Source organism: Molossus molossus, unplaced genomic scaffold, assembly GCF_014108415.1.
Source record: "Molossus molossus isolate mMolMol1 unplaced genomic scaffold, mMolMol1.p scaffold_m16_p_1, whole genome shotgun sequence".
In the NCBI taxonomy this organism is placed as follows: Eukaryota; Metazoa; Chordata; class Mammalia; order Chiroptera; family Molossidae; genus Molossus; species Molossus molossus.
The window spans coordinates 167,771,235-167,793,259 of NW_023425344.1; the positions used below are offsets into that span (position 1 = coordinate 167,771,235).

General features: G+C 37.9%; 1 non-coding gene across 1 annotated transcript; it reads right to left on the reverse strand.

The window, feature by feature from the left end:
• Positions 1–11,271: 11,271 nt before the first annotated feature.
• LOC118622753 lies at positions 11,272–11,435 on the reverse strand. The gene has a single exon (XR_004958125.1). It is a non-coding gene; the product is annotated as a U1 spliceosomal RNA (small nuclear RNA).
• Between the last annotated feature and the right edge of the window lie 10,590 nt (positions 11,436–22,025).

Below are 22,025 nucleotides of genomic sequence, written 5' to 3' on the forward strand. Positions count from 1 at the left end.
TGGAGGCTATACCACTGGACTTTACTGGACACTTACTACAATAGGCCACCCTAGGAAGACTAAGAGACATAGCAATTCCACCTAATACATAGAAATAAACACAGGGAGACAGCCAAAATGAGGAGACAAAGAAACATGCCCCAAATGAAAGAACAAACAAAACTCCAGGAAAAGAACTAAACGAAATAGAGATAAACAATCTAACAGCTACAGAGTTCAAAACACTGGTTATAAGGATGCTCAATGAACTTAGTGAGAATTTTAAGGAAGTTAATGAGAATGTCAAGGAACTTAGTAAAAATCTCAAGAGCATTAAAAAGGACCAGTCAGAAATGAAGGATGTACTAACTGAAATAAAGAATAATTTACAGGGTTTGGCCGGTGTGGCTCAGTGGTTGAGCATTGACCGATGTACCAAGGGGTCGCTGGTTTGATTCCCGGTCAGGACACATGCCCAGGTTGTGGGTCTGATCTCCAGTCGGGAGCATGCAGGAGGCAGCCAATTGATGTTCTCTCTCATTGATGTTTCTATCTCTCTCTCCCTCTCATGTCCTCTCTCTCTAAAAAATCAATAAAGGAAGAAAAAATTCAATAAAAAGAATAATTTACAGGGACTCAATAGTAGAGTAGGTGAAGCTAAGAAGCAAACTATTGATTTGGAATATAAGGAAGCAAAAAACACCCAATCAGAACAAAGACTTCAAAAACAAATGAGGATGATTAAGGAGCCTCTGAAACAACTTCAAGGATACCAACATTCGCATCATGGGGGTGCCAGCAGGAGAAGAGAAAGAGCAAGAAATTGAAAACCTGTTTAAAAAAATAATGACAGAAAACTTCCCTAACTTGGTGACGGAAACAGTCATACAAATCCAGAAAGCACAGAGAATCCTAAAAAAGATGACCCCAAAGAGGTACACACCAAGACACATCAACATCAAAATGCAAAAGGTTAGCCCTGGCTGATTTGGCTCAGCTGTTAGAGCATTGGCCCAAAGACCAAAGAGTCGTGAGTTTGATTTCAGCCAAGGCGACATAACTCTGTTGCAGTTCGATCCCTCGCTGTGGCTGTGGCTGGGTTCATGTGGGAGGCGACCAACTGATGTGTCGATGTTTCTTTCACTCTCTCTCTTTCTCCCTCGATGTTTCTCTCTTTCTCTCTTCCTCCCTCCCACTCTATCACTATCTGAAAATAAATGGAAAAAATATCCTCAGGTGAGGATTTAGAAAAGATAATGCAAATGGTTAAAGACAAAGGAGAATCTTAAAAGCAGTAAGAGAGCCTGGCTGGTGTAACAGCCTGGCTGGTGTAGCTCATTGGTTGAGCATCGACCCATGCACCAAGAGATTGCTGGTTCCATTCCCCAACAGGGCACATGCCCAGGTTGTGGGCCTGATCCCCAGTAGGGGGCATGCAGGAGGTGGCCAATCAATGTTCTCTCTCATCAGTGTTTCTCTCTCTCCTTTCCTTCCTCTCTAAAATCAATAAAGAAAACATATTAAAAAAAAAAAAAGCTGCAAGAGAAAAGCAGTTTATTACCTACAAAGTTGGTCCCATAAGACTGTCAGCTGACTTTTCAAAAGAAACTTTGCAGGCCAGAAAAGAGTGGCAAAAAATATTCAAAGTGATGAAAGGCAACAACTTCCAACCAAGATTACTCTATCCTGCAAAGCTATCATTGAGAATCAATGGACATATAAAGAGTTTCCAAAGCTAAAAGAGTTCATCACCACCAAACCAGTATTATATGAAATGTTGAAGAGTCTTCTTGAAGAAGAAGAACAAAAATATGAACAATAAAATGGCAATAAATACATATCTATTAACAATTCAATCTACAACCAAATGAGCAAGCAGAACAGAAACAGACTCATAGATACAGAGAACTTTTTGTTGGTTGTCAGATGGGAGGGGGATGGGGGGGATGAGTGAAAAAGGTGAAGGAATTAAGATGTACAAATTTGTTGTTAGATTGATGAACCTCAAAGGGAAGGGGGAAGGGAGGGCGGAAAGAGATAATCCAAAGAATTTATATGCATAACCAATGGAAACAGACAATAGTGTGGGCAAGGCAGGAGGGGGTGAAAGTGGGAAGGAGAGGGTCAATGGGGGACATCTGTAATACATTCAACAATAAAGATAAGTTTAAAAAATAAAATAAAATAAAATAAAATAAAATGGTATCTTAGACACACTTCTGATTAAGGGATCAAGTTGGTACCAAAAAAAAAAAAAAAGTCACTGCTTTCTCTTTCAAATGATAAGCCTTCAGAAGAGAGTCACTCTATAGGGAAGGTACACAGAGAGAGAAAGGGTTGTATTTACCGTGTTTCAAAATTTTGAGTTCTCTGTGGAGCCATTAGCTGCCTGGCTTTCTGGAAGGTAACCAGTAGGGGGCACTCTAGGCTTCATAGACTTCGAGTTTGGGTGGGCGGGGGCAGTCTTGGATCCTCTCCAGAAGCCTTAATTTTGACCTCCTTCAAGATACTTTAACCTTATTATGAGCTTGCCTATTGGATGATTGCAGAGTAGTTTCCTTGGTGTAGAAAATCAAAATTTCTAAACTCCCAAATAGTCATGTTATATTACACAAATAATTTAAAAATAACTCAATGTTCTTGCATCAGTGTTCCCAAACTATTCAACTTGTTCTTTGAATCAGTTGTTTAATGATTCAGAATTCCAGCAAATAAGACACCCACAATTATTGGTATTTCTTAATCCTGAACACTTTAACTTGAATCCATATACGGGATTCAAGTAAAAGTAGATTTACAGTTGTGAGAATTTGAAACACAGAGCTTATTCTTGTATTATTATTTATTAATTACTGTATTATTTGTAATACAACTGTAAACCTACTTTTGCCCATCCTAGACATTGCCTGAACCCAAATGCAATGCAGATCAATTTTTAAGCAGCCTTTAATTAACCTGTAAAACACTGACATGTTCTGAGAAGCTTGGCAGGAGAGCAAAGTATCTCTTTTGATCACTGTTGATAAACAGTATACAAAATAGAATTATAAATGTCCTCATAAACCCACTGGCACAGCTTGAACTTCACGGGAAACAAACCAAAGTGTGCTTTAAATGCAACACAGTCTCTCTGGAAGTCGGGAAAACTAATATTCACCAAAGAACTAGCATAAATCAGGCACTTGTGAGGTGTTTCATACACACAATATCATTTCAGGCTCCTGTTATCATGCCTACATTACAGCAGGGGAAACAAAAGTTGCCTAAGGATATCCAACTTGCTAGGGGCAGGGTAGAAGCAAATCCAGATATTTCTGGCTCAGTGTGCCCCCTTTTTTGGGGGGGAGTGTGGAGCTACCCTGATCTGTATGCAGTCACTCTGTGACAATTTTCCCTGGCACTTTTGACTGTACTCCACAGTGAGGTTCATTTTCAGTGATTCCTGATTGTCTATATTTTGGAATTTGCCTGGTGCTTGCCATATGCCACCTGTTGTTATGAAACTGTCCTAAACAAGGGTAATAAAAGTTTAAAACAAGGAAAGATTTTTTTTTTACATAAAAAGGTCTGAATGGTGGGAGAAGGGAGCTGGGCAAGAACAGTGAAGGGAGGCTTTTGTTTTGCACTCTGTATACTTCTGTAATGTTCAAATATTTTATGATCAGAACATATTCATTACCTTTTTTTTATAGAGAAGGAAAAAAGAAATTTTTCAGGAATGTTTAAAACAATGTAGAAAGAGCCACAATGCAATATATATTCTGTTTATCATATATTTATAGTAATTTGAAGATAAAGACCTCTTTTGAAAAAAGAGGACCAAGATTTCATTATATAACCATTTTCTTCTCTTTGTCCCTCACACCCTACACACAGAAACACAAACAAAAGCCTCTTATTGTTTCCCCTAATGGAACAACGATGACTAAGTGAATAAATCATCCAGTCACCAAAACTTCATTCCCAGTCATTTGACACCATTTAGGGAATACTATGTTGGAAATGTGCAGCTGTTCAAATCCCCACCAGCACCACCCCCAAGGATTAGAGGATCCCAGGACCAGGAAGGAGGTAGTCAATACCACAGTCTCTAAATGAAACTATGGATGTTTCCCTTCTCCAGTTGTATCATTAACTTGGGAGGGAAAATATGCTTTCCCCTTTCTTCTTCATAACTCCAGCCCAGACCTATTTTCATAGTAAATGGAAGGAAATGGGTTTAAAAGTTTTAGAGTTAAATCCATAAACTAGAGCCTGTAAAGGAGCTCTAAAGGAAGGTTTGTAGTGGTAAACTGAAGTGCTGTAGGGTTAATTTCTTAGACTCTAAAAGGGTTTAGTAAGCTTCCCCTGATGATCCAGTATCCATGCTGAGAAGAGTTGACGCAGAGAAGCATGACAGTGGGAACAGTCACGGCACTTCCCTTCCTCTATTACTCACGCTGCTTTGAAACCTTATTAAAATCGGTGCATTGTGAAAGCTCTATTACTTCTAGTTACTCTGGCAACAATTCCCTTGTTAGATGGGAAGAGCACCTCAAACCTCTTTTCAGTATTTAGTAGTTTGGACCCTGCTTTCTCTTGTTCTCACCACCTGAGTAATAAAAAATGCTTATGTGTTCATCGGCGCTTCCTGTGTGGGACAAATTTTGTGTTATATATACATGTGTGTTGTGCATATACATGTGTGTACGCCTATATATATGCATGTATATACACAATACACACATATATGTATGTATACATATATAATGTGCATATGTGTATATGTATTTATATGTCTCATTTTAAGACACTGCGGGCCTATATAACAGATTTTCCCTTGCCTGCCTTTCTGGTTTTTCTCTCTAATCTTTTATAATCATTGAGTTACTGGCTGATATAGGCTTATTCTCCATAAACTTCTAAATATAATCATCTGTATAAGATCTATTTAACAAGCTTAGTGAATTTGCTGCAGTCATTGTGACTAGGCAATGTTCACCTATTTGATATTTTTACTTCATTTTCTTGGTTCTTAAGAGTTCTTGGTAGATATGCTTTTTAAGAGACTTTCTTAATTCATCGATTTAGGTTGCTTCTTGTTTTTTATTAGCACAGAAATTTATTATTTTACGTAATGAGAAGTCCAAAGGTGGGGCAGTTTTGGAGTTGGTTCATCAGTGGCTCAATGTTCTCAAGGACACAAATTCTTTCCACTTGTTCCCTGGCCATCCCAACTGAATTGGCTTTTGTCCCCATTTGTCCCTTCACAGTCTCCTCAGCAACTTCTCTTCCTGAGGATTATTCTTGGACGGTGTCTCTGGTTTTACCTGAAGGAGTTTTGCCTCAGGAGATCTGAGGTGTGGGGCTTTGCAACTGTAGCCTGGCCTCCACCCTGCCCCTCAAGAAGGTTACCTGATCTGACTCCAGCTGTTATCGCTGCAGGCCCCAGGGCCCCTCTCCTGGCCTTGTCCTGAAAGTTACTTTGCATCTGGAACTAAAAACCATAGCGGCTTGGGGGTGAAATTCATTGTTTCTTCCTCATTATCTGTGCACCCCCTCTCCTTCTTTGCCTCCTAGGACACCCCACTTCCCTGGATCTTCTGGGTCTCCAGCATGCCCTGCTCCTTCCTTTCTGGATTGGAAGTCTCCCAAGGCTCAGATTGGTCCTTCTCACAGAATAGTTCCTCCCTTGGGAAAGTCACCATTCTGTGACTCCCCTATCACTTCTGTGTAGGTGACTTTTTTTTTTTTTTTTACCTTACCTAGGGAGAGATTCAGGTTCCCATCTCCAACCAAGACCTATTGGTCTTGTCATCTGGATAGTCTGTCATTACTTTGACTTGGACATGCCCCAACCTTCCCTGCCCAGACCTGTCATTGTACAGATGTTGAGCCCTGGCTTGGTAGCTCAGTTGGTTAGAATTTCTTCCCGATACACCAAGGTTTTGGGTTTGATCCCCAGTCAGGGCACATACAAGAATCAACCAATAAATGTGTAAATAAGTGAAACAACGAATCGATGTTTCTTTCTTTCTCTCTTCCTTCTCCCCTCTCTCTAAAAACCTATTAAAAAGAGAAATGAAGATGAGAAATTGCAGGGTTTAGTTTTGAGACCCATTTAGTTTTGAGGCCCATTGATGTAAAAATGAAGAGGAAAACAATTAGCTCCAAAGGGAGAAGGGCTGAACTTCAGAGCGACTGGATGAGACATGACAATTAAATGCCAAGTGTGAACTTTTTCCTTTTTTCTTTTTGAAGTTTGGATTTTTAAAAACACCTGCAAAGGATATTTTGGGGACAATTGAGAATATTTGACCAAAGACTGTATATTAATAATACTAGTACATTAATGTTAAATTTCCTGAGTGAAATACTTATTCCATGGTTATGTAGGAGGACTGTTCTTGTTGTCAGGAAATACACGCTGAAGTATTTTGAGATGAAGTGTCACAGTGTCTATAATTAAATTTTAAATGGTTCAACAACAAAAAATAAAAGAATAGAAAGGGAGAGATGAAACTCAGTGAAATTCAATTGATAAATCTAAGTGAACAGCACATGATATTCACTGTGCTACTTGCAACATTTCTATATGTTTAAAACTTTTCAAAATAAAATGTTGGGGAAAAGCCATCACTCTTCTGATTCAAGGACTGTGTGTGTGTGTGTGTGTGTGTGTAGGGGGAATCATGGTTTAAGTTTATATTTAGAAATTTTAGAGGTGGCCTTCGCCGGGTAGCTCAGTTGGTTAGAGCTTTGTTCTGATAGGCCAGGGTTTTGGGTTTGATCCTGGTCAGGGCACATATAAGAGTCAACCAATGGATGCATAAATAAGTGGAATAACAGATTGATGTTTTTTTCTCTCTCTCTCTCAAAATCAATCAATAAATTAAAAAAATAAAAAGAAATTTCAGAGGTATAATCATTCAAAAAAAGCAAATGTGATCACTGTCTATTTAAAACCATTAACAGTTTGAATTGTTCCAATTCATGGAAGGGCTGCGTTAGGCTACTATTAGTGTTACTTGAACACAAGCAATGTGATACCTGGACTGTCTCTGACAATCTAGATGGCTACTAAGTGACTGAAAGGCTGGTAAGGTATGTAGTATATATAGCGTGGATATGCTGGATTAAGGGACAATTCATGCCTGGGGCAGGATGTGGTGGACTCATGAGATTTCATCACACTACTCAGAACAGTGTACAACGTAAAATTTATGAATTGTTTGTTCTGGCTGGTGTGGCTCCATGGTTAGAGCATTATCCTATGCACTGAAGGGCATGTACCTGAGTTGCAGGTTCAACCCCTGCCCCAGTCAGGGCGTGTGCGACGGCAACCAATCCGTGTGTCTGTCTCTCCCTCCCACCCTCCCTTCTATTTTACTCTCTCTAAAATTAATGGAAAAATATCCTTGGGTAAGGATTAATAAAAATAAATAAATAAAATAAATAAATACAATTTTCCATTTAATATTTTCGGATGAAGGTTGTAACTGAAACCGAGGAAAGTAAACCTTGGATAACAGGGAACTACTATGTGTCTTTTGCATGTATATATACTGCACATATTTGCATATAATGTTAAGTGAAAATCAGAAAACAAAAACACGTTGAATAACTACTTTTTTGGTTTGTTTGTTTGGTAATCCTCACCAAATAATATTTTCCCATTGAGTTTTAGGTAGAGTGGAAGGGAAGGAGGGAGAGAGAGAGAGAGAGAGAATCATTGATTTCAGAGAGGCTCATTGATTTGTTGCCTCCTGCACGCTCCCCAACTAGGGCTGGGGATCAAATCTGCAAACCAGATACGTGCCCTTGACCAGGAATCAGACCCAAGACCCTTTAGTGAGTGGGGTGATGCTCTAACCACTGAGAATGCTGGCCAGGGCAAGACTTATTTTGCTTTAGAATAGGCTTGTTTGTGTAGCCTATGAGCTGAAGTTCCTACTACCTAAAAAACAAACAAACAAACAAACAAACAAACAAACCAGTTGTGACCATTTGGATTTTACCTATTTTATTTTCTGTTAATTTAACTGTTCACAGAATCCATCTTGCTCTTCCTAATTATCACCCCAGTAAGATCAATCAGGAATTGGATAGTTGGATCACCACAGTGTAGATGGTCACCCACCTAGTCCACTGACCTTAGTACAGGAATACTACAGGAAGTAAGATTCACAAATCTTTATTTAGATCTCACTTCTGTTATCTTGATGTAGAGTTTGCAGCCCCAGATTATATACAACATTTTTAAGTATTGGGGAAAAGAGGAAAGGAGGGAACTTACATTTATTGAGTAGCTATTATTAACCATTTATTATGCATTATACGATTTCACTTATTTTATTGGTGATAAATATAAAGTAGTAAAGAGGGCTGGCTCTAAAAATGTAATGAGCGGAAGAGAGAGAGAAAAGTAGGGGCTGGGGAAAGAAGTGGGAATGTAGAACTGAAAAATGTTAATAATTATTGAATCTAAGTGGAGGGTAGGCACATACTCTGCATTATTCTTTCAACTTTAAAAACTTTTCACAATTAAAATAAAGAATATTTTTTAAATAGTTAAACAAACTTATCATATGACCTAGCATATGACTGCTAGATATATAACCAAGGGAAATGAAAACTTAAATACACACACAAAAAAACTTATACACAAATGTTCATAGTCCCATTATTCATGGTAACCCCAAAGTGGAAACAACCCCAAAGCCCATCAATGGATAAACAAAAGTGGTGTGTTTACACGATAGAATTAATAGTAATTGGCAATCAAAAGTTTTGATATATGCAACAGCATGGATACATTTTGAAAGCATCATGCTAAGTAAAAGAACCAGTCACAAGCCCTACATATTATATGATTCCATTTATATAAAATGTCCAGAATGGGCAAATCTATAGAAATACAAAGCAGATTACTGGCTGCCTAGGACTGGGAGTGAAGGGTTCGGGATGGAGTAATTGTTAATGGGCATGGGGTTTCTTTTAGGAGGAATAAAAATGTTCTAAAATTAGATTGTGGTGAAGGTTCATAACTGTGAATATAATAAAAACCACTGAATTGTACACTTTAAATGGGTGAATTGTATGACATGAATTATATCTCAACAAAGCTATTTTTAAAAAAGAAAAAGACTGACAAGTCTGGAATCAAGATTGAATTCAGACACTGTTTGCACCATTTTTTAAATAATATGTTTTTATTGATTTTTCTAGAGAGAGGAAGGGGGAGAGAGAAAGTGATATCGATCTGCTGCCTCCTGCACACACCCTACCAGGAATTAAGCCAGCAACCCAGGCATGTGTCCTGACCGGGAATCGAACCAGGACCTCTCAGTCCATGGGAGGATACTCAATCCACTGAGCCACACTGGCCGGGAACTGTACCATTTTCTTTGTCACTAACCTTGGGCAAGTTATCTAACCTCTAAGCTACGCAGAGGAATAGTAACACCACTACTGGCCTTGTTTGGAGGGATAATTATGAGGTAATTTATGTGAAGTGCCCATAGTAAATGCTCAATAAATGTTAGCTATTATTACTGGTTATCCAGCAATTATTCCTATTTTTCAGATGAGCACTCTGAGGCCCACAAAAGTGAATACTTTGTCCAAAATCACGAACCTAGTAGAAAGTAGGAGGGGACATTTTGATGACACATGATGGCAAAAGCCAGGCTTTTCCACTACGTAATTTTGCCTGTGGTATTTCTGAATGGCCCTGGGCTGTTTTGACAGCCAGGTTAATGGAATTAATTATGTATTACCTAAGTCAGTGATTATCAACCTTTTTCATCTCATGGCACACATAAACTAATTACTAAAATTCTGCAGCACACCAAAAAATTTGCCAATCTGACAAAAAAAAAAAGGTAAAATATTGATTCATTTACACTGGATGGCTATTGTTGTGTTGGCTGTCATCCTTTTTTTATTTGACAATCTAAAGGAAAATAGGTCAGTGCCCCTGACGAAATAGTCAGGTATTGCATTTTATAAAAATTCTTGCAGCACACTGGGTGAACATCACTGATCTAAATACAGCACTGAACACCTTCTACCCTGTGTTATGGCTACTGACATATAGTTCTTCTCTTCTCAGCTATGCCCCTTTAGTACAGTAAGGACGCAAACATAGAATTTATTCACTAAGTTGTTTTTTAATGAATGAATGAACAAATACATGCAAGCCACACACTTCAACAGTCATTGACTCAAATGGGACAATAGATTTTCCTACAGATGTGTAGTTCATGCTAAGGACCAGATGAGGAATAAGACTTACAACTAAAGAGTTAAGATCCTGTCTGGCTGGTTTGGCTCAGCGGTTAGAGCGTCAGCCCGAGGACCAATGAGTCACGGGTTTGATTCCAGTCAAGGGCACGTACCTCATACCTCGGTTATGATTCATCCCTTGTCCTGGTTGGGGTCGTGTGGGAGGCAGCCATTCGATGTGTCCCTTTCATGTCGATGTTTCTCTCTCTCTCTCTCTCTCTCTCTCTCTCTCTCTCTCATCCTTTCTCTCCCTCCCACTCTATTGAACAAAAATGGAAAATATGTCCTTGGGTGAGGATAAAAAATAAATAAATAAAATAAAATCAATAAAGAAGAAAAAAATTAAGGTCCTATTTACCCCAGAATTGGGCAAAAAGCCATAATAACCCTTATTGACTAAGCTATATAAACAACTACTGCTTATTCCTCCAAAGTACTAAAAGTTCCCATTTACTCTCCTCTATCTCTACTGCACACCCCAACTCATACACACATATACAGCACGCTTCTTCCTGCTTCTTCCTTAAAACTGTTAAAGAATGCCTGTTAGCAATCTAGTTTAGGATGCACTGGAGCTGCATAAACCACATGCGTGTGAAAAGCCTTCCGGCTGCCATGGGAAATGAGTCTGGCTGAATTCTTAAATATAGAAGTCTAGCCTGCCACACCCAACTGGACCGGAGGGAAATTATATGCTTGGCACTCAGTGCTGTGTCTGGCACATACTAAGCGTTCAGTAAATGTTTGTTGTATGAATGACTGAAATTGTCTGCTTTTCTTTGGCTCCTATTCAGATTGTCCACATTTTATATTAGAATTCTCATTTTTGCAGGTACATATTTGAGTTCCACTGTGTGGGCTGGGGGCAATGCTGTAGATAAGAAGAGGAATATTTGAAAACTGTCCAATTAGAAAAAGAGGAATGTGAAAAGATTTACAAAAAAACCAGAGTTCTTTTATACTAAAATATTATTTTAGGGTTTGAGCTCTGTGCAGGTCAATCCAGTTCTCTCTCTTTTTTTCTTGTAGAGGAGAGCACAAATGCATTCCCCCACTATCACAAATTGAGTAGTTGAGTTTCCCACGTTTGGGGAAATCCCAGGGGTCAGACCATCCGGAGTGAAATAGATAAGCCTCGTCCTGGGAAAACCATCTTCCTGATCATGGTATCTCCCCTGCCAGGCATCAATTCAGTTCTCTTTATTCTGTGGCCATGCTATAGTCCCAAACCTGTTTAGGGTTTTGCTAATGTATGCCCTTGAAGAGGAAAGGGAAGGCAAAGCAAGAGGCAAATCCATCACCAATTTTGAGAAAACAAATGAAATTCAAAGCACAGGTCCTACTAAATAAAAGTGATTTCAGTTTTGAACATAGAGAGCAGCCCTTTAATACACTCAAAGACTGAGAAGATTATGGGCCTCCCTGATAATTCTTTGACTGACAAGTAAATATCCAGAGGTTAAATGAGGTGGGATATTTTACTGTAAAATATGGAAACACAGGACCACTTAGATCCTTCACAGTGCACATGAAATTTCATTAATTTGGTCGACTTTTTTTTTTATCCTCACCCGAGGACATTTTTTCATTTTTTTGTTCAGATAGAGTGGGAGGGAGAGAGAGGAAGAGAGAGAGAGAGAAACATCGACGTGAAAAAGACACATCGAGTGGTTGCCACCCGCACGACCCAACCAGGGCCGGGGACAAACTGCAACTGAGGTACATGCCCTTAGCGGGAACCGAACCCGGGTCTCTCTGGACCGCAGACCGACGCTGTAACCGGCCAAACCGGCCAGGGCCATTTGGTCGACTTTTTAATTTAAATGTTTTCTATGTACCAGGAACTATTTTAGGTGCTGGAAATCCAAGTTAGGGGCTGAAAAGAATGTGAAGCATGAAGAACATTAGGAGAGAGTTAGAGGAGAAAGTTGTAAGAAATAATATTGGTAGAAACTTTCTCTCAACCCTGTAAGGCTCCATAGAGTACTGACTATTCTGCCTTCCTTGAAAGATAAGCTTCTTGAAAAACTAGTCTATACCTCTACTACTGTATAGAACAAAGAAAAGCATTTAGAACCTTTTTGTTGTTCATCCTCAACAGAGGATATTTTTTCCATTGATTTTTAGAGAGAGTGTAAGGGAGGGGAGGGTGAGGAGAGAGAGAGAGAGAGGAAACATCAATTGGCTGCCTCTTGCACCTGCCCCGACAGGGGGTGGGATTGAACTTGCAATCCAGGTACTTGACTGGGAATCAAATCTGTGACCTTCGGGTGTGAGAGGTGATGCTCTAACCACTGAACACCACCAGCCAGGGCAGCCTTTACAGCCTTTTGTAGCAATTTGACATAGCCGCAGAATTCAAGCCTGTCATCAGTGGACTTGTCTTGTTGAACAGAATATAGACCAGCTTGGTTGTCATCCAAAGCTCAGGGTACCTTGCTCCCGCCCCAGCACAGTGACATACTAGTCATATAGCAGGGTTGTCGTCACTCTACAACAGATTGGAAATTACAGCTACTGTGCTTCACCACAAACGTTCGAAAAGCACTGGTCTATACCATATGGACTCTACTTCATCTCTTGTTCAGTCTTCAAACCATTTCAATCTGGCATCTGCCCTCCCAACTCCGCTAAAAACGCCACGGGAAAGGTCACTGACCTTATGGCCAAGTTCTGTGGATTCTTTACTTGTCCTCATCGTATGTGACATCTCTGTAGCATTTGACACCCTTTGCTTCTGTAACATTACAGAAGTTGTGTTCCCAGACTTACCTGACGACTCCTTCTTTCCAGGCTTTTCTTCTGTCCACTCCTTGGCCTGTTTCTCATCTCTACACTCAGTTTATTGCTGGACAATCTTACTGATTGATAGATGGGTCCATGGCTTCAACTCTATACTGTTGACTTCTGAATTTCTATTTCCAGTGTTATAAACTCGATGGCACACTAATGTGCTTAGAACATTTACAACAGAAATGTGTTTTCAGTTAAAAAAGTGAGATAAACAGAGAATTTTTTTTTCCATTTATAATTTTCCAAATTATACTTTAGCCCTGGAAGCCATTTTTATTCCAAATGAAATCTTACATGGAATTATAATATATAAAACAAAATAAAAGCGATTTCTTTGAAAGGGGTGTGAGCCCTATCTAGTCAGTCTTTTACTTACTGGGGCTTCTCAGGTAAGTGCTAAATTGGTCATTTCTTAACTTAGAATCTTTGAAACCCCAAGAGATCCATGGAAAGACTTCAGAGAACCCATGAAAACGTACAGCTTTTACTAGCCACTACTTGAAATCTGTCAGCTCCTTCAAGTATAAATATAGGCCATAAATCACAGTAGTATCAGCAGTATTTATGGGTTTGTCACAGAGAGAAATCACAGCCGCATTATTCTGAGAAGTGATTCCTAGACTTTACCAGACTGCCAAAGGGACCTATGGCATAAGAAAAGGTTAAAAACCCCTGTGGAAACTCAGGATTCCATGACAATTACCCACGTGAAACACAGAGCTCCCAACGTAAAAATCTCTCCTTTGGCCCTAGTCTTCCTCTAAATGATTTAATAAAGCAGTGATTAAAAGGCCCTTTTTGTCTTGATGTTAAGGAGATATACTTAGTGAAGAAAGAGACTGTTGGAACCTCATTTTAAATAATAGTTCTATATTTGAAGAGAAATGTCTTGATTTTCAAAAAACATTTTTTCTCTAAGTTCTATTTAAAGCTGTCTCCTAGGAAATCCTTTCTTTTGACCCTGAATTTCCATAGTGGTTATTCAGTTGATTATCACTGAATATTTATTAGTTCATAGGTCTATTTTGTCTCACCAAGTGGATTATAAAAGTGCCCTTGAGAAATTATTTCTCAGGATGGCAAGAATAGTGTTCTACAAATGGACACTTAATAAATGCTTCTCGACTTTTTCAGAAAAATACATTTATTTCCCATAAAGCAATATTAAAAATTAATAAGGTTAAGTAATTTTATTATAAGCTGGTGAAAAAAGAGGAGTCTTTGATTCTGGATAGTACTTGTGAAAGGAATTAAGACATTATGTTTTTAAGTAGCTTTTATTTACAAGTATTAATAAATTTTAATAGAAAGTGATCTTTCAGATGACCTGAAAATTCCATTTTCTATCACCAGCAAAATGGCCAGGTTTTCTCTAATGAGCAGATTATGTGACAAAAAATATTGCTAAATTCCTTCTAAAATAAATATTTGATCCAGGAATTTGGCCACAGCTTATATGTGGACAAAAATTTTACAATAAAAGCTCACACATGGAATAATAGAAAATACAACTGTGATTTTTTATTAAATTTTTTTTTCTTTATTGATTTGAGAGAGAGAGGAAGGGAGAGAGAGAGATGGAAACATCGATGAGAGAGAACATCAATGAGAGAGAATATTGATTGGCCGCCTCCTGCATGCCCCTCACTGGGGATCAGGCCCACAACCTGGGCGTGTGTGCCCTGATTAGAAATCGAACCAGTGACCTCTTGGTGCATGGGTCAATGCTCAACCACTGAGCCATACCAGCCAGGCACAGCAGTGATTTTTTAAAACTGTAGGATATTCCATTCCAAAGATGCTATAGCTATGGTAGCTTTGAATTTTTCTTTTTCTTTTTTTATAAAATTTTCTTATCTTTTGAAACCACCAGTTATATGAAAATCACTGCAAATCAGGCTTATAAGTCTAAATTCAAATAGCAGGCTTGTGATTTTTTAGTTAATGATTTACTTCATGCTTTCAAAATGTTTCCTTCTTAAAAATGTGGGGTTTTCCTTTCCTGTTGTCTTTTCTGAGCCAATCTGATGCTTAAATGACCTTAAATGTAAATAATACTAAAAATACAGCTAACATTTTCCAAGTAGTGATTAAAGCTACACCTTTCATTTAATTATGAAATTATGTCCTGTCAATTCTACATCTCTCTCAAATATATTAGCTCCAAATATACTTGCCACTGCCTTAATTCAGGCCTCCCCTAAATGCCTCCCATTTCTTCACCTTCCCATGCCTTCTCAACATGGTCAGATTTGTGGTTCAGAAAGATCATGTCACTCCTCTGCTTAACTCTGCTCTGGCTCCTTCCTCATCATGCAGTTTTCTTGTCCATTAGTACAGTATCCATGGCCTTCAATGATCTGGGTCATATCCACCTTTCCCACACTTCTCTCATCACAGTGCTTCGCACCAGACAAATCAGCTGTCATCAACTATTTGCAGGCCCTGCACAACTTTTCTTTCTCTGGGACCATCCTTTCATACTGAGGTCTGCTGAATTCCACCTTCCTTCCCAATCCAGCTGAAACATTACTTCTCTAAGACCTTCTTGAAGCCCATCCAACTCCAAATTTAATCACTCTCTCTTATCACATTGAATATTTGTTTATAGCCTTTCCTTTCCTATATCACTGTAAATTTTATAAGACCATGAAAGGTGCTTCATGTTTGTTGGACTGAAGTTGATTTAATGATCTGAGCAGTTTTTAAACAGAGTTGTTTCCAAAGTGATTCACAGTGGCCAGGTTGCTCATGTTTCTCCACAGTAAACATAAATTTTATGTGATTAATCACAGGGATTACCAGACCCTCTTGGAATACAGTGGGCCCTCGTTTATCGTGGTTAATCAGTTCCAGACTCTACCCCGATAAATAAATTTCCGCAAAGTAGCATTATTTATACACAGTCATCCCTCGCGGCTTCACTCTATCGCAGTTTTTTCAAATAAAAAAACTTCAACAGAGTGAAGCTGCGACCTTGAAATGCGAAGTGCGAGGGATGAGGGGTGACTGTAGCACACAAACCACAAACTCTTAAATATAGAATGAATGTTTTTGGCTTACTGCAAAATATATACATTATGTTAAAGGATAGTTTATTTAGTTTACACTGTTCACTAGAAACTAGCATCTATTCAATTTTATCATACCCATACCAGGAAAAGTAGAGGCCTGATACATTGGAAACTATTTTGTAAAATAATTCTTTTCTGGAACAGTCAAAATTATACCAGAGTTATCTATTATCAAATCCCAATAGAACAAAAGTACGTGGCATGAAAAATACAGGAAAATTTTGTGGCTTCCAATATTTATGGTAGATGGCACCAAGTCATGCAGCAAGAATTCAGGTGTATACTTTTCAAGATCCAAATCTACGCCTCTGTGACTAGGGCCACAACCAAGTTCTCTTTCTGAGATGGAAAATACTAGGTAATCTGCATAAACAATATATTTAAGAATAAAGACTCTCCTTTTACCAGCATACACAAATAACTGAAAACAAGTTTTAACTACAGTAATCTCCCTAATCGCCATAAGGGATTAACACAGTTAATTGTCCGCAGTATTTGAAATTTGCCCCATGATTTAATTCTCTCTCTTTTTTTTTTAAAGATAGTAACTACTTTATTTTTATTTTTTTCTTTTATTGATTTTAGAAAGAGAGGAAGTGAGGAGAGAGAGAAACATCGATGAGAGAGAACATTGATTGACCACCTCCTACATGCTCCCCACTGGGGATCTGGCCACAACCTGGGCATGTGTCCTGACTGGGAATTGAACTGGTGACCTGTTGGTGCATGGGTGGATGCTCAACCACTGAGCCACATCAGCCGAACTCTTACTTGTTCTTTTCTGCATTTTGCAGAGGCTCCACAATGAACATGTAACTTTTGAAATAAAAACAATTATTTTAAAGAGTTACCCAGACCAAGAACAACCATATTAACTTAGCCCATATTTTTAGGGTTTTTCTATGAGAATGTCATCAGATTTTCTTTGTTTCACCTAAGGCTCATTTTCTAGAATTCTATTCATTTATTTTACATATTGCCAAGAGAAAAATCTAAATGAAATAAAATATCCAGCTCAGAGGAAACTTTTTTGTTGCAGTGGCAATGACACTGAATGATACATCAAGTAATTCCAAAACTTTTTTCTGCAGTCAGAATACAAGATATTAATTCAGTCACCTGGTATTTCTTACAAACTACTGTACTATAACTATAAAGCATTTCTTTTTTTAGCAGGCAGGTAAAAACAAAAACAAAATAAGGAGGAAAGTACTGCTAAATCAACTTCATAACAAATATAATTCTAATGCAGCAATTATTCAAAGTGTACAAATAATTCCATTTTTAATAGTATTAAAAACTATAAATCATTATTATTATTTTTTTTATTCCACACTGGATATTTTTTACATTGATTTTTAGAGAGTGAAAGGGAGGGAGGGCGGGGGAGGGAGAGAGGGCGAGAGAGACATACACAAGACAGAGACACTGATGTGGGAGAGACATATTGATTGATTGCCTCCCACACATGCCCCAACCAGGGCCAGGGATCTAACCTGCAACCCAGGTATTTGCCCTTGACTGAGAATCAAACCTGAGACCCTTTGGTCCATGGGCCGAAACCAACCACTGAACCACACTGACTGAGGCTAAATCAACAATTTTACTTTAAAAAATCAGTTAAGACTAACCACCCACCCCCCAAAACCCAGATACATGCTAAAATCTAAATATATTTCAAATTAGAAAAATGGCTAACACCAGTTTTGTTAATTCCTCATTCCCTTCCCCCTCATATTAGACTTTTTGAAATGGAAACTATGTAACATTTCCACATATTTTTTCATAAGTATCAATAAGCAGTAATGAATACAGAGAATGCCACTTTTTTCAATCTTTGATCCATAGTTATTCTACAAAAAAAAGTATAAACCATAATTTAATCCTTATGTACAATTCTTTTCCACTTATTTCATGAGGTCTACATCTCTTTCATCTTTTTTTTTTTTCAATCCTCACCTAAGGACGTTTTTATTGACTTGAGAGAGAGAGAGAGAGAGAATGTGAGAGAAAAACATCTTTCGGTTGCCTCAACTGAGGATCTAACCCAAAACTTAGATATGTGCCCAGACCAGGAATCGAATCTGCAACCTTTTGGTGTTTGGTTGATGCTTCAACTAACGGAGCCACCTATCCAGAGCTCATTGTGTGGTATAGCAAAGTTTTATGATTTCTAGAACATAAATACTCTGCTGGTCATTTTTACAAAAATGTGCCTAATTATGCCAATTTGGGAACTGCTTTCTTTTTATTTGATGATTTAGTTTGCAGCTAATCAAAAAAAGGGCTCCATCAGCTCACAGGAACACATGGAAGGCTTTGGGCCATATGCCCAGGAATTTTCTGATTCATTTAGTAGCTATCAACTTCCCAAAGGAAATATTTGAAATTCCACTATTAAAAATATATAAAACGAGAAAAAAAGTGCTACAAGAAAAAAATATCCATTAACATAAGTGCTTTTTCATTCCTGTGAGAAAATTATATATTTGCACAAAAATCTGTTCCAAAGTTTTATGTCAAATAAACTAAAATGTTGTGTATACATAATTAAATTAGCTGTCAGAAGTCAAGAATGACTGAAAAGTATTTATATATCCAAATGAAGAGAAATCATAGCTACTTCCACGTTAACATGTCTAGGGTACATGTAAGAAGAATCTAATAGGTTAAAAATAAGTCAACTGGCATTTTGCATTAAAAAATATTCTTTTCTGCCCCACCAGTGTGGCTCAGTGGTTGAATGCTGACCCATGCACCAGATTGCCAGTTCGATGAAAGTGAACATTGATTGGCTGCCTCCTGCATGCCCCCCACGGGGGACTTGGCCCACAACCTGGGCATGTGCCCTGACTGGGAACCGAACCGGTGATCTCCTGGTGCATGGTTCAGTGCTCTACCACTGAGCCATACTGGCTGGGCGCATTTTACATTTTTAAAGATTACTTTATCTTTCAACAATTAAAAAGAAGTTGATCAAAAATAAACCTTCTTCCTCTTAATAATGGAAACAAATTCCTTTGTGTGCCTTTAATGATACTGGTACAAAGGCAAATATGACTTGCTTAAATATTAATGATATTTTATTTTTAAATTATTTTTTACATTTTTTATTTTTTCTCTTTTTCTTTATTGCTGTTAGAGAGAGAGAAAGGGAAAGGGAGAAAGAGATAGAAACATCAATGAGAGAGAACATCAATTGGCCGCCTCCTGCATGTGCCCCACTGGTGATTTGGCCCACAACCTGGGCATGTGCCCTGACCAGGAATCAAACCAGCGACCTCTTGGTACATGGGTCGATGCTCAACCACTGAGCCACACCAGCCCGGCTATTAATGATATTTTGGACACCTCTCTCAGATATAGTAACAGTTCCTTTATCTACAGTTCAGCTATCTTACATACCTTAATTATAAAAAAAAATAAAACCCAAACCAAGAAGTATACTAAAGTTCTTTACACAGCTAAGAGGAATGTTAGAAGGTGCAGGTGCTCAGACATTTTGCTGTCAAGGTAACTTACGCTGAATCTATTCATTTTCTTATATACAATTCTAACAAACTTGGCTTTCTAAATCCACACAAGATGAAACGCAACAATTATGCAAAACTACTATAGGTAAAGCATACTGATAATAGCAAAATGCAGTATCTGGGAGTTTGCAAGTATGAAAATCAAAAGGAAAGCTACACAAAAAGGCATAAAAAGCCAAAGTTGACTCTTCTAAAGTTACTTACTTAAGAGCAATTATATATGTGCTTCAGGAGACTAAGTCAGCATGCTAGCACATTATTTGAAATTAATAATGACCTTGAATCTTCAACAGTTTCTTCTGTTTAAGTATTACATTTTGGTATCAGCCTACCTCTTGATAGGGTGACCACATCTGGTTTGCTTGGGCTTGTCCCAGCTTAAACCGGTTGTTCTAGCATAATAATTACCAGTTCTCCCCTTCGCTCTCAAAGTTATAACTGTTAGGGTCATCCTACTGAGTGTTTACTATGTGCCAGGAACTGTTTATTCCAGGTGCTTTCACTTATCCTCATAATCCTATGAAATACAATTATTATCCCCTTTTTATAGATAAACTAAGACTCTGAGAGAAGATTAAATGATTTTCCTAATATCATTCAATTAGTAAGTATTAAAGGCCTATATGTGAATAACCCAGACATCTGATACCAAAGTCCTAGTTCTTAAACACTATAATATACAGTACTATCTCTCCCTAGGAGGATGAGTATTGAATAGGGGGAGGGAAATATCCAAGTTTTTAGAAGGATTAAGGGGTATCAAAAAGAGGTATGGGCTTTCTGCTAAATGTCTACACAGTCCTTATGGTTTCTATAATCCCATAAACTAAAATAGTGAAACATCTAAGAAGTTTGCATGGGCTTCTTAGAAAACAAAAATTCCAGAACATTATTTCTCTAACTTTATTTCTTCCTTTAATTTACTTCAAAATTATTTGGGTGGCGGGGGGGGACAGTATCTGATCAGTCACATGTGAAAAAGCAAACTACACTAAAAAATTAAGAGTAGTGCCCTGGTTGGTTTGGCTTAGCAGTTAGAGCTTTGGGCCAGAGTCATGGGTTTGATTCCCAGTCAAGGGCACATACCTTGGTTGCAGGTTTGACCCCTGGCCATGTCTAGGTTGTGAGGGAGGCAACCCATTGATGTCTCTCTCTCTCACTCTCTTCCCTTCCCTCCCTCCCACTCTATCTAAAAAAACAATGGGAAAATATCCTCAGGTGAGGATGAAAAAAAAAATAGTGGTCACGAACAACCACGAACATCAACTCAAAGGCTATTTTATTCTTCATTCTGAAAAAGATGCTGCATATCAGCTAATAGGTCTTTAAGTGGTGAGATTAAGTAGGTTACAAAAATAAAGAGGTTCAAAGACATATAATACTTCTTTTTCTTTTTTTTTTTTTTATCTACCTTTATCTTGTTTTGCAAAAAGTATTTCCATATTTGATCCTCAGCAATCAGCTATGGTGGAGAGGTATTCTCATTCTCATATTATGAAGAAATTGAGGCTCAAAGAGATTACTTTGCTAAACTGCTTTATGCAGGAAGTTGAAGTGGAGGGATGACTCCCAATACTACATAAAAAGAAAGCAATTACTTAAATGCTTAAGAGCAAAAGAAAAGCCTCAGATTTCCTTATTGGCTGAGACAAAATACAGAGTATCTATAAATTCATGCTGTCTGAAAAGCAGTATTTACTGGAGCCTTCCTGCTCTTCTCTAGTAGCTTCTACATTCATAGAAAAATGAATAATTGTATTTGTTTTGGATCTCAAACTATTATTAAATTTGCAAGCAAAAACAGAACCTATAAAGAACAAAACCCAATTATTTTTTCATAGTGGTAAATGTAATAAAACCCCTCTATGATTTACCATTGCTGAGATGATTCCTTAACAAGGAAACACTTTTTAAAAAATTTCTCCCAAAGCTCATTTGCTAGAACCCATAAATTAGCCACTACACAGGATCTATATTAGAAACTCTAAACTAACAAAAAGGCTTTTCTTCCAATCTACTAAAAGGTACATTAAATACATGATGCTGGCCATATTATTTTACATAATGATGGAAAACAACAGCTGATGGCCAGTTTGGGACAAATGCCAACTGTTCCCATTTGTCTGACAATGTTAAAATCAATTGCTACAGCACTTAGTTTTCAAAGAATATTGTTATCTCTAAATGAGAAAGTACAATCAACTAAAATCCTAAAAAAGACTCAAGATAATGGTGCCTCTCTGATTTGCAATATTAGTTTAAAAAATTTTAATGTTCTGAAGTATAAGTAAACACATCTCAACAGCTTTATATATTTTCATATATTTTATTTTTTAACACTTATAATTTTGCAAGCTAGCAGTAAAATATTGTCCTCAAT